Source organism: Mytilus californianus, unplaced genomic scaffold (assembly GCF_021869535.1).
Source record: "Mytilus californianus isolate M0D057914Y unplaced genomic scaffold, xbMytCali1.0.p SCAF_15, whole genome shotgun sequence".
Classification (NCBI taxonomy): Eukaryota; Metazoa; Mollusca; class Bivalvia; order Mytilida; family Mytilidae; genus Mytilus; species Mytilus californianus.
The window spans coordinates 23,314,907-23,328,900 of NW_026262637.1; the positions used below are offsets into that span (position 1 = coordinate 23,314,907).

General features: G+C 32.5%; 1 long non-coding RNA gene across 1 annotated transcript; it reads left to right on the forward strand.

The window, feature by feature from the left end:
* Nucleotides 1-2,194: 2,194 nt before the first annotated feature.
* LOC127725710 (uncharacterized) lies at nucleotides 2,195-5,165 on the forward strand. Its single transcript, XR_007993116.1, has 2 exons — nucleotides 2,195-2,534; nucleotides 4,628-5,165. It is a non-coding gene; the product is annotated as an uncharacterized LOC127725710 (long non-coding RNA).
* Nucleotides 5,166-13,994: the final 8,829 nt, after the last annotated feature.

Below are 13,994 nucleotides of genomic sequence, written 5' to 3' on the forward strand. Positions count from 1 at the left end.
TTTAAAGCATTCATTATGTCAATAGTGTTGATAATAATTATATCAGTCATCAGATACCAACGACTGACAAAACGATATTTGTTCAAAAGAAATATTTCTATTTGTATTCTTTTTTCTTTTTCATTTTTGATTAATATGTTTATTGTATTTTAAGGGGAGGGGCAATCGATATTCGAATAGAATATTGTACATTGTATTTCCACGATAAATGATTTAATATATTTCCTATACTTTAGACTAGGGTACAATTATAGTTCTCCAGCATTTATCATAAAATGGGCAGGTATATAAATTGAATTGCTGGTGCTGTAGACCAGGCTTCATGTCGTTATAATTACAAAGGGCTTTGTTCGTTGACAACTGATATCCTTATTTTTTATATGTCCAAAAGTATTGAACATTTTAATGTCTTTGTAATAATTATCAGAGTTAAAGAGATTTGTTTTATATCCTTTAATTCTTTTATATACCACTAGGTCGACACCTTTGCTGGTGGACTGGTAGTCCCTGATGTTATATATCACCAGCCCAGTAGCCAGTACTTCGGTGCTGGCATGAAAATAGGGATAATGTGCTATTAAAATTTTCTTTTACAATATTTTTGAAATTACTTTAAATTAAGGAATATACATCGCTCATGCAAAGCTTTGATTCCTTTCCCGGCTTTGGCTATACTTTTTGTCCGTTTATGTTTATATTGCTCTTAATCTTTTTAAAATAAGTTTTGAATTTTAAAATAGTTTGGTCTCGAGCATCACTGAAGAGACAGTTATTGTCAAAAAAACGCATCTGGTGCAGGAATGTCAATGTTGTTTTGAACTTTTAAGACAATTGTTATTGAAGGCAGATCTTTGGTATGCTTTGTAGAATTTGGTTACAAGTTGTATATAACCTAGCCTTGTGGATTGTTTTAATGACTCAGTTACATTCCTCCACTCGAAGCTTGGATAGTTGTTTCGTGAGTTGTCTTCTAATCAAGATATTACACGTTACGTTAAAAAATAACCTGAAGCAATGCTGACTATTTTTCAGGCTGCATTGTAATAAATTGCCTTTTCACTTGAAAAACTGTTGACTTGCAGCTAGTGTTCCGAAAAAGATTTGATCACTGTAAACGCGTCATTGAAGCTAGTATTTCGAACAAGATTTGATGATTGTTAACGCGGTACTGTAGCCATTATTCCGAATAAGACTTGATGACTGTAAACGCGGCTTATATGCTGTATTCTCCTTTGATTTACTACCGCTAAATCGATACCATATTTGGGAGTATCAGTTCCAAATATTCAGACTTACACAGACACAGTTGATAACATTAGTCGTTTTTTTTTTGCTGTTCTTAAAGACCTTATTTAGATAATTGCACTCCATTCATTTATACTTCTCTGGGTATCTATGCTGTTGATTCTAAGAGTTCTCGATAAACATGGATCATTTGGAGGAAGCACATTCAGCATTATTTATTTTGATTAAAACATATTTTTAGTATCAATCGACTTTGTACGTAGCTGCTCATGTTATAAATAGTCATATGCAAATAATAATATTGGCGTAAACTGATATAGGTTAAGTAATCTAAGTATATAAATATTGCAATATATTCGCTATCGTTTGACCAGTTTTACAACAAAATGGAACTATATCGCAATTTGTTTATTTGTTCGGCCATTCTGACTGTTTCTACTATTCTTACGCATGGTTTAGCTATGGGACTACCGTACTGGATATACCGGCGAGTCAGTGTAAAAATTGCAAATTTATCAGTGGATGCTCTTGCTTATGAAGGATTATTCAAAGCGTGTAGAGAGTATGATGATAAAATACATATAGTAGAACATAAACATAAGCATATTAAAGAATGTATTAATAGTAAGTATCGTAATAGGTTACAGGTTGGTATAGTTTATTTTATTTAATATCATGCTAAAATAGAGGGGTGGCATATTATCATGATAACAGGTTTTTCAAATGGCATACATTTTCAACTTTATATCATAACTTAATTACATTTTCTTAACTGGCATGCTGTAAGAGAAATTGACTTTTTCCCTTCAATGTAGTATTTTTTTAAATAAGTAAATTATCAAATCAGATTCATATACATTTACCTATGATGTCTTAGAAAGCCAGAAATAACACCAATGCACACAGCTTTTAGGGAAAAACCTATACTCCACTGAGTAAATAAAGAAAATATGCATGCTTTAAAAATCCCCTAAGTTTATGTAATTTTGTTAATACAAATATATTAGTTTTAAATCACTTCTACGGCAGATAAACATGAACATCTACCATCATCATGAAATGCAAGTTCTGTATTGAATAAAAGTCAAATGTTGATTTGAATTTTTCAGCACCTGATAGAAACTGGCTACTTCAAGCGCCTAACAAAGACTGGATAATTCCTGAGAGGTATTTGGTTTCTTTTTCAATGGGTGGTCTTGCCATCACATTTTTCTCGGATTTACTTATTGCATCTGGTACCATTAGCAGAAGACACATATTTGGATCCAGCATAAGCAATTTATTAGCAGGTGAGAATCAGTCAATAGTTCAGCAGAACGCTAACAGTTTTGGGGGCACATTTTGCTGGAATTGTTTCAGTTGTTCATTTGTGTAGACGTCTTTTTAACTATTTACGTAACAGTCTTCGAGCTATCCGTTTGTTACATTTTGAGGGTTTTTTTTGGTACCATTTCAGTATCTACTTACCTCCTAGAATACGTCAATTATTATATTGTTATAATGATTTTTTTTTTGGGGGGAAGGGGGTTAAAGAGCCAATAAAAATAGTAATACTACTAATGATAAAAATCATATTAATACTGAAATACACTATATTCTTATGTTTAAAAATGGTTTACTCGTCTGAAATATCAAAAATTATTGAAGGCTTGGTTGTAGTCTTTCAACTTGGTTTTTTGTAATCATATTTGATGTCTTTAAAAAACGAGATATAGAGTTGTGTCACGTGCACCTACAATCATATAACACACTTGGAGCAACGAACACCCCTTTTATTTCTTGTTAACTTGACGTACCTAATTGTTGCCCTAACTGTACAAGATATAATATTTATACAGTCATTTGAAAATAATGATACAATGAGAGTTATCTATGTAAATATACCAATATATAGATACGCTATATCTCGATAAGTTTTAAAACAAATTGGAACCATATCGTATGTTGATCCTTTGTGCAGTCATTTTAACTACTTATGTCATGATTACTCATAATCATAGATAAAGTGTTACCGTACTAGTTATAGGGCAACAATGCAGATAAATCACTGGACACTCCTGTATATGAAGGATTATATATTGTGTGTAGAAAGTCGGACGATAAATTAATTTCGATAAGAATATTAGAAAAGAAATGTATTTCAAACTAACTAATGACATCTTTACCACGTCTTAGATTGTGGTTTAACATCTATGTCGTCTTTCTGCTAAATACCGAACGTGACCTATTCCCAAATATGACTGTTATACCGAGTGTGAATTTGCATTGCTATACGACGTGTCTCGGTATTTTATACATCCAACATTCATGTATTTATTTTTGAGGTTTTTGTTATGGTTTCGGTTGAATAATGTTTTATGTCTTATCGTTTGTTGTCCAAATGATTATAAAATTGCCTTTCAATACCATCATTGTCATATTTCAGAATATGACTGTTATACCGAGTGTGAATTTGCATTGCTATACGACGTGTCTCGGTATTTTGTACATCCAACATTCATGTATTCATTTTTGATGTTTGATGGTTTCGGTTGGATAGTATGTTATGTCTTATCGTTTGTAGTCCAAATAAATATAAAAATTGCCTTTCAATACCATCATTGTCATGAAAATTGTTTGGACGAGTATTGTGAAAATAATTGTATAAAGTTCGAGATTGCATGTTAGTTACGTGAGCGCGTCATTGTTTGTGAAATCCTGTAGTGTTTGTCGTTGGTGGAATATGTTCCTTGTTGTTCTGCTGCGGTTTGCATGTTGTGTCGACTATTATATTATTTGTTTGTGCGTTTCTTTGTGATGAATGTTCTTGCGTGTGTTTGTGCTGTATTTCTGTCACGTAGTATTGTCATTTTAGCGATATTGTTTTTAAAAGTGTCATAAAGCGGGAGGTTTGACTAGCCATTAAACCAGGTTCAACCCACCATTTTTTCCTAAAATGTCCTGTACCAAGTCAGGAATATGGCAGTTGTTATCAAATAGTTCGTGTCTATGTATGTTGGCGTTTGTTTTTGTTGCACTTCAGTGTTCCTGTGTTTTCCACTTATCGTTGATGTGTTTCCCTCCGTTTTAGTTTGTAACGCGGATTTGTTTTCCCTCAATTGATTTATGACTTTTGAGCACCGGTATAATACCGTTGCTTTTATCTAACAATTGTTATTGTTGAACTATTATATTTGATTTTTTTGTCTATCAAACCAATTTTCCAATTAAATACACGTTACCCTGATTTATTCGATTTTTATTTGACTTGGATATATATATGCATGTTTAAGTTCTAAAAGTACGATATAGTGTATATTTCCTACAAATGTTTTACTTTCATACTATAGTTTATGTTACATCTGAAACATCCCAATATCGTGCGTTTTCTTTATCATTTCAGTATGGTTGCTTTTTACAGTTCTTATTATATATGGATTAAAATCAGATTCAACAGCATACTATGTGGCATTTGATTGTGAGATAATATCGTTGATTCTGTCATTCTTCAGTAGTTTTTGTCGATTCACAATCTGTAGAGGAGAAAAAAATGGACCTTATGAGCGCATAAAGGAAAGGTCATTTCGGGTTAATTCATAGTCATATGTAAAAATAATTCAGAATCATAGTCATAAATCATGTCAAATTGTACAAAGTAACTTTGGATTTTTAAACCTTCACCGTATACTAGTTCCTTCGTTTGTGATACAACTATATTGCAATGAACTTAAAATGAAGAAAAAAAACCAAATGTGAAACATTTTTTATAACTAAATATGGTTCTATATAAATGGTTTTGCTACATTTTACAGTAATGGCGGGCATGATGTATTTAAATGTAGTTAATGTTATGCATTCACCTATATGTGTTCATATTATGTATATTGAGATGTAATTGTTATGTTGTTTTTATATACTTGATGAATAAGAATTGCTTTATATATCGATTTGTTATAAGTCATCAACTTTTTTGTTATCAAAGAGCAAGAATGCCGTTTTTTTTTTAATGTAATGCTCTTTGTAGGGATTGAGCACTTTACCTCATAACGAATAAAGGGACGACCAGAGTTCAAGAATCAACCTTAAGCAGCTTATTTGCCATAAACTTTTGAATATTTCACGTGTAAATAGATTTGATTTAATACCGAAACTGAAATAAAACTAGAGGCTCTCAAGAGCCTGTGTCGCTCACCTGTATTTACTGATGCTTTGGAAATCATGTAAAATAAGGTTAGAATCATAATTAATAGTATTAGATATTAGATATTATAATGATATCTAAGATAATAACAAAAAACTGCAAATATTTTGTAAAATTACAAACTCAGGGGCAGCAACCCAACAACAGGTTGTCGAATTCGTCTGAAAATTTCAGGGCAGATAAATCTAAATCTGATGAACATCTTTGCCACCTGTCAGATTTGCTCTAAATGCTTTTGTTTCAGAGATATAAACCAAAAACTGCATTTTACCCCTATGTTCTATTTTTAACCAAGTCGGCCATGATGGTTGGAGGGCGGGGTCATCGGACAAATTTTTTTAACTAGATACCCTAATAATGATTATGGCCAAGTATGGTTAAATTTGTCTCAGTAGTTTCAGAGAAGAAGATGTTTGTAAAAGATTACAAAAATTTACAAAAAATTGTTAAAAATTTACTATTAAGGCCAATAACTCCTAAAGAGGTAGACTGACAATTTTGGTCATGACAACTTATTTGTAGATCTTACTTTGCTGAACATTATTGCTGTTTACAGTTTATCTCTATCTATAATAATATTCAAGATAATAACCAAAAACTGCAAAATTTCCTTAAAATTACCAATTCAGGGGCAGCAACCCAACAACGGGTTGTCAGATTTGTCTGAAAATTTCAGGGCAGATAGATCTTGACCTGATAATCAGTTTTATCCTGTCAGATTCTAAATGCTTTGGTTTCAGAGATATAAGCCAACATCTACATTTAACCCCTATGTTCTATTTTTAGCCATGGCGGCCATTTTGGTTGGTTGGCCGGGTCACCGGACACATTTTTTAAACTAGATACCCTAATAATGATTGTGGCCAAGTTTGGTCAAATTTGGCTCAGTGGTTTCAGAGGAGAAGATTTTTGTAAAAAGCTAACGACGACGGACGACGACGCCGACGCCGACGACGACGACGACGACGACGGACGACGGACGCTAAGTAATGAGAAAAGCTCACTTGGCCCTTTGGGCCAGGTGAGCTAAAAATATGACGCACTTAAATAGGTGACTGCAAACTTTCAAGTATCGCTTGCTAGTGACCTTGATAATTGCAGAGATATCAAAGATACAAACCTGAACACATGGAATTAAGGAAAGACAATTCATGGCCATCTGAAGTAGTAAAGAGACAAATACTAAGAAATTACTGAAAATTGAACTTGTGCAATAAAGTTTAATAAAAAAACGAACTCTAAAGTAAATTCAAAAAAGGGGAAGTCCATAAAAACTAACAAAATCAAATGTTATCAACCCAACGAAGAGTAGAAAATAACTGTAATATTCCTGACTTGGTACAGGCGTTTTCCGAAGAAAATGGAGGCATAAACCTGGTTTTATAGCTAGCCCAATTGTATGACTGTTGTTTATAGTTCCGTTATATTGACAAAATTGGGTGAGGAATAAGTCCAAGACATACCTTACTAAAACCTAGTTCGTTGACAAAGACGTTATATAGCATTTCCTGCATTGCCCTGCTCCTAAAACTGCACGCTTCGAAATTTACATGATAAAATTCAGTTATATGCAAAGCCTACGATAAATCATCAGGGTTTACAAAGATAGAATTAGGGTTAGTCCAACGACTAATGTAACGCATCTATTTTTCTCTCTGAAAACAACAGTTGAAACACAATATTTGAATACAAACATTGAGCAGCGCGGTCCTCACTATAAACCTGGGAGAACTCGGGTACTTCTAAAGGATATACAGTTCCAACTCAACCAGTGGTACCAGTTTCATTGCTTACGACATTTAAATATCCGGTAATATAACACACTGATGACAATGAAAGGTAATTCAGATTAAAAAGGTACGTCAGCTTTACATTGGATTCGGTGAAAGAGATATGCAGACTGTGGGTACAAACCGAAACTGAACATGTCCGTCAGTGATTGTCTAGAACACATATACTCCGAATCTTATGATCACATATAATATCCATAATTACCATTCATTGTCTTCGGAAAATGCCTGTACAAAGTCCGAAATATTGCAGTTGTTAACCATTCGTCCCGTTGTATGATAAAGTCTAACGTTCGCTTTTGTCGGTTTTTATGGACTTCAGAATAAATTTTCCTTTTTTAATTTACCTTTGAGTCGGTATTTTGTATTCTTCTTTATATGCTTTAATTCTAATGAGATGCTTAGAACTGAAGCAATACTATTTATTAATGCGAATGTTAGTTATGCAACATTGATCATGAATATGGTTGTTTCAAGAGAGAACACACTGCAATGTATCGCCTGCTATACTGGTCATGAATGAATTTATATAGAAGTCTTTATGATAAAGAATTTACTACGTGTATCACATAAATATAACGTTGTTAATGATCCATAAAAATGAGGTCACGGTCAGATAACCCCTTTCAGAAAGACATATATATTTAACAATCTTTTCATTCGCAAAATATAGTGGACTTGTTGATTAAAGTATCTGAGAAAAGGACCTAACCATGACAACTAAACATTGACCAATGAACCATTAAAAAGAGATCAAAGGTAAGATGAATATGCCAGATGGTCATGTGCACCTTGCAATCAATCCAAACACCAAATACAGTTTACATCGTTTACCCGTAATATGAGAACCCGAGCCAAAATTATTGATTCCCTTGCATCATCAGACCATCAGTTATGCACCGAAACAGATTTTAGTAAAGTAAAGGGAAGCAGTTTAATGTTAGAACATCTAATAATGAAACATCGCAAGGATAAGGCCAAGAAATACTTGAACATCTAAATAAATCATAAAACATACTAGACAAGGAAAAATACATGACAAAAATTGATAGGTGTTTTGCATGTGTCGGTTTATCTGTGGTTGAAGATTTTGAAGAATTGCGCAACTTGCGTATCTGTTTGAAAGTTTTTTTTTATTTCCATGTGACAGGAATGTATTGGGGGATTTGTGATAAAATTTAATGACAACGGAATCAGAGGTGAAAGTGATATACGAATATTAGGAGGAAATAAAATGAAACCTTTTATTTACAAAGTTATAATGTAACTTTGCTGGACAAATAGAATCAGAAGACTATATAGTATGGGAATTTCTTTAAAAACAAAAGATTAGATACTGTGTTGAAATCAGTATCGCCACATTTATGTTTCCACACTTTGTTCTGCTGGATCCCAATTATTGTCATGTACACCAAATATGTATGTTTGGGTTGCTCACATAATTGTGTCAATATGACGTAACTATACAAACTAATATACAAAGAGGGAGGGGGTTTAATTAGCTGTAAAACAAAGTTTAACCCACCATTTTCTTCGGAAAATTCCTGTACAAGTCAGGGATATGACAGTTGTTTTCCATAGTCGAGTATTTGGTTTTTGTCAGGTTTTGTGGACTTCCCCTTTTTTTAATTTATTTTAGAGTTCGTTATTTTTGTTGATACTTATTCAACAAAAAAAATTATAGTTAAACAAATCTGATACAGATTTCTGTTTGCACATGTGCATCGTGAATATATTTGTTTTGTTTGCTTGAGATCAAAGGTGTCAAAGGTCTGAATTTCCTGAGGAAATGTTAACCTTATCTATAGTACAGTAACTAATTTTAAAATAAATTCATGTCACGGAAAAGATGTACCAGTACTGATCGGCACTAGCTAAATTCAATCTGTTTGTTTGTTTTACTCTTTTAAACAAACCAAACTTAGAATTCTGAGTTATTCCTTACTGTTACAGTTAAACACAAAACGGTTCATGCGAGAGTAATGGAAACTAGATATAAACGACTAGCCAATGTTATAGAACTTTAAGATTGCTCCAAAGCAATTTTGTTACCCCAAAACAACTGAATGCGAAATGCCCCTTTAGATCAAATTACTATAGATGAAATCATCCTTCCGCAGTGAATTTATATGTTTGTGAAAAACTAAAACCATGTCTGGAGGATTTTTTGAAACTGTGAAAACAACTGCCTTCTAAAAAACCTGTAATTACTTCAAAGCTGTTTTAGGGTTCAAGCCATTGGTATTTCAAAAACATCACTGTGAATGATGTTTTTCATAGTATTATGCAATTGTGAATAAACTCATCATAGACACCAGTACTAAAATTTTATACGCCAGACTCGCGTCCACAAAAGACCGACCATCGATTCGAACCAGGCATAGGGCGAATTACATTGCAATGTAATGCATTATATTACAATTACTTTGACAAAACCATGCATTAAATTACAATTACAATTACATGCATTTATCAAAGTAATGCATTATATTACAATTACTTTTGCAAAGTAATGCATTGAATTACACATTACATTTGTAAATTTTATTATCAAGTGAAAAGAAAAATCAAACATTTTGAAAAACAACATGAAGTCACAAAAGATTCTAGCATATGCAGTAACTGTTCCATGTATTAAATTTAAGTATACATGTAAAAAGTCTATTCAATACCACTATTACATTTTACCATCATAAGGGTTTCGAAGGTTTCATGATGAATAATATTTCTGACTACCCGACTGTTTCGCAAAAACTATCAAAGTAGATTGCTCTTCTATCTTTGGTTTTAATGTTTAAAGGTATACATCTCTGTGTTTTCTCAAAAAAGAAATTACAGAGATGAAGTTTAATACTTATTTTAACTTAATGTTAACTTTACTTTTATAAATATGCATTGTTTTATGTTTTTTTAATTTCAATCAAAATATTTACTGAGAATTTCTTTCCTGATTATATAATAAACATAGAGCTTAATTTATGACCAAGTGTCAAAATGGTGAAAAGATTGATTGTAAAACAAACAAATTAGTGTTTTATGACAATGTTCAATTATCTGTTATTTAATCATGTGATCTTTTGACAACAATGGAACACTTTTACAGTAATGCTTTTCAAATATCAATCTTTTTATGCAGGAAAATGTATAAAATAAAATGTAATAATTAAAAAAAACTCTATCTGATACACAGTGTTGTGTTATTCATTTAGAATTGTAATTTGGTCATTATAGTATTTATACCACTTTATTTTTTTTCTTTTCAAGTTCTACCTGGGGCAAGGCTTAATCACCAAATTCCCTCTAGTGATTTATGTAAAGTGTGAAAATAAATAAAATAGAAAATCAATATTTAAATGATTATGTTCTTAGTTAATCAAAAAAATTCTGCTTTAGTTTAATCTCCAACAATCTGTTAAAGTTATATAGTATGTGAAAAAAGTAATGCCATGTAATGCAATGTAATGCATGAAATAACACAATTTTTTGCTATAGTAATGTAGTTCTGTGTTTTCACTATCATAAATCCGTTGAAAAACTTGTCAAATTCTGAATTTTCAACACCTTTGGGTGTGAGTAAAACTGCAAAACACATATAGTGCCGCAGCTTTTTTGATTGAAAATTGGTATTTATTAAGGGTACTCTATGGTTTCTGAATGTTTGAAATAGCATAAATTGTAGAACACTCCTTGCTTAATTTTGCACAGAAAATTTTGCCCATCAGAAAGAGTTTCCTCCTTATTTTGCTATTTCTACACCAATAGCCGACAGCCAGTTTCAACTTTTTCTTTTCTAATTAATAAGGCGGCAGCAGAAAATACATTTACTTCTGGTTATCATCTCGGATGTAAAAACAAGGTGGCGACCGTCATCTTTATTTACTTCCTTTTAACCAATAAGGCCATTTAAAGTAAGAAGTTGAAGATCATTGAAAACCAAAAAAGCCGACAGGTAAGGATGTATTGTTGTCTCTTGTCGAATGTACCTGAACCACTTTCGGAATCTAATACGATAACTTGAGAGTTGTAAAGCCACATGCCTGCTTATGGTTTACAAGTTTAATTAATTCATTGAGAATTGGTAATTTGAAAGGTGTTGTTGGTTCTAGATTTTTGCCATATTACATACACTTTCGAAATGCTTTTTTATATTGCATTTACCCAAATAATGTCGAAAATTACCATGCAACTGTACCTATACATTGGTCTGCATACGATTCATCAATGACGCTCGAATCAAAACAGTTGAATGTCAAATCATATATAATATTTAAGAGCAAAGACCCAAAAATTCCCCCAAAAAGTGCCAAATAAGGCTAAGGCAATCTATACCAGATGTAGAAAAACCTGTTTCGAAAAATTCCCCAATATGGACAATAATTTACGGACCAATGATATTCCATGTCAACATAAAAGTTTTGGTTACTGGTTTGGTATGTATCGACCACCAAAGATACCATCATTATAATTGTGTACGCCTGATGCATGTTTTGTCTACATGCGACTCATCAGTAACACTTTAATTCAAAATTTGTGATATCGATCTAGTGGTATTTAAACTAAGTCAAATCACCCTTTGAATGTTTTCTGTATTACAGATATTTTTAATAAAAATAAATGTCTTTATCAATTATCATATTTCTTTAAATAACGTGTTAAAAATCCTAACAACACAATTTAACAATTGAGCCAGCTTAGCATGTGCCTCTAAACTTATTTTCAAAAGTGTAAAATATAATAATATAACAAGAGGCAAATTGTTAATTTGTTGAATGGCTAATGACTGTAATGAGATTTTGGCAAACATATTTTTTTTCAAATGCAAAGTTATTCAATGCAAATGTTGACAAAACAAGAAGTTGAAAATGATGTCGTGCAAAGAAATTACAGTACACATCAAAAGACATTGATGAAAAATTTCATGCTTAGTGCATACAACAAAATTTAAGTATTGTCGACTAGACGTGAAAAATGCCAGGCAGTTATGGCTGTGTGGAGGTATAACGAAAAAAACTATGTACAAACAAGGACATTATATTATTTTATATTATGTTCTAGGTACAAACAAGATGTAGCGTTGTTCTGTCGAGGACACCCCCATAATAGTAGTTCAAAGTATCAAAAAACAGGAATGGTGTGTCCGACAGATTTCAAAAGCGCTAACAAGTAATCAAAGCTGCAGACCAACTATAAAGTCATTATGTGCTGTTTCTGAGAAAAGTGTGACGAAAGTATTTGTTTTCATTCAGCATATTGAAAAATTCAAACCATCAGCAAACAGAAAATAGGTGTCGGAAAGATCTGAAAAGTGCTCACACCTTACAACTCATCACTGTCAAGCTGCTGACTAACTATAAAGTCATCCTGTTTAGCTGTTCCCAACAAAAATAAAGTTATCAAAAATTGTTGATGGACAGATAATAACTTGGTATTTGCAATATAGCCCCACCCTAGGAATTGGAGTATATTAGTTCAATTTTAATTCCAGTCTGATTGAAGTATCGATCCTTTGAACATAGATGAATCTAAAAAAAAAGAGGCAAATGATACAAAATGATATTCAAACTCACAAGTCGAACATAAACTGACAATATGTGAAGGCAAAAACAGACGAAAAGACAAACAGTACACAAAATACAACAAAGAACGCTACTGAGCAACACGAACCCTACCAAAAAACCTGGGGGGGGGGGGGGGGGGGATCTCAGGTGCTCAGGCAAGCAGATTCTGCTCCGCATGTGGCATCCGTCATGTTGCTCAGGTACAATTGGAACATAAAATAACCAGGCTCCTTTCGACTTTCCGTTCTGATAATTATCATCTCAACCAATGAGTGTAGCATTACAAAAAAATCTGAAGTAGAATGGAGCAATGTCCGATCTTTGCAAGTGTAACCTTGAAACAGGATATGTACTTCAATCAGATTATTTTAGTTTTGGATATCTTCAAAGTGTAAAATTTTACAAAAATGTAAGGTCTGAAATATTTTACCTTAACTATCTCTCAATAGGAAATTGTTGCACAAAGAAAACACCACTCTGATCTTGTGAGACCAAAAACACTCATTACTTAGGTCTTTATCCAATTGGTTGAGAAACACTAACTAGAGGCTCTCATGAGCCTGGATTCCCTGGCAAACATATGCAACAATAAAATCATGAGCAACAGTCAGCCATTGTTCACACAATGAAGAAGATTTTAACCTAATATGTCTACATGTTAGATGTTTGAAGTCTCTATCTATCTATTGTTTTTCAAGATAATAGCCAAAAATGCAACAAAATGGGTAAATTTTTCATTTAAAGGCAATAACTCCTTAAAGGAATCAACGGACTATTTCGGCTAAGCAGACATATTTTTATATCTTGTCATACTGATAATTTTTTTCTTATATATTTAAAGTCTCTTTCTTACAGTAATACTCTCAGTAGTTTTCAAGATTGCCAAATTTGCTTAGATATTGACATAACCCCACAATAGATTGTTAGATTTCTCCGAAAACTTCTAGAAGAATAAGATCTGGTAATTTTACCTTTGTCAGTTTTGTTCTAACTTTTATGTATTATGTTGCATATAAGGCAAAAAACCTGCGGTTTTGTTCTATTTATAGTAAGTTGCTATGTTTGCTGGTCCAGGATCAAATTTTGACAGAAGATACCCCAATGTTGATTGTGGTCAAGTTTGGTCCTAATCACTTCAGCAGTTTCAGAGATGAAGGATTTAAAAAAAATGTTAACAAAGAGAACAGATCTCAGATGGCAGCAGACACTGAACGATGACAG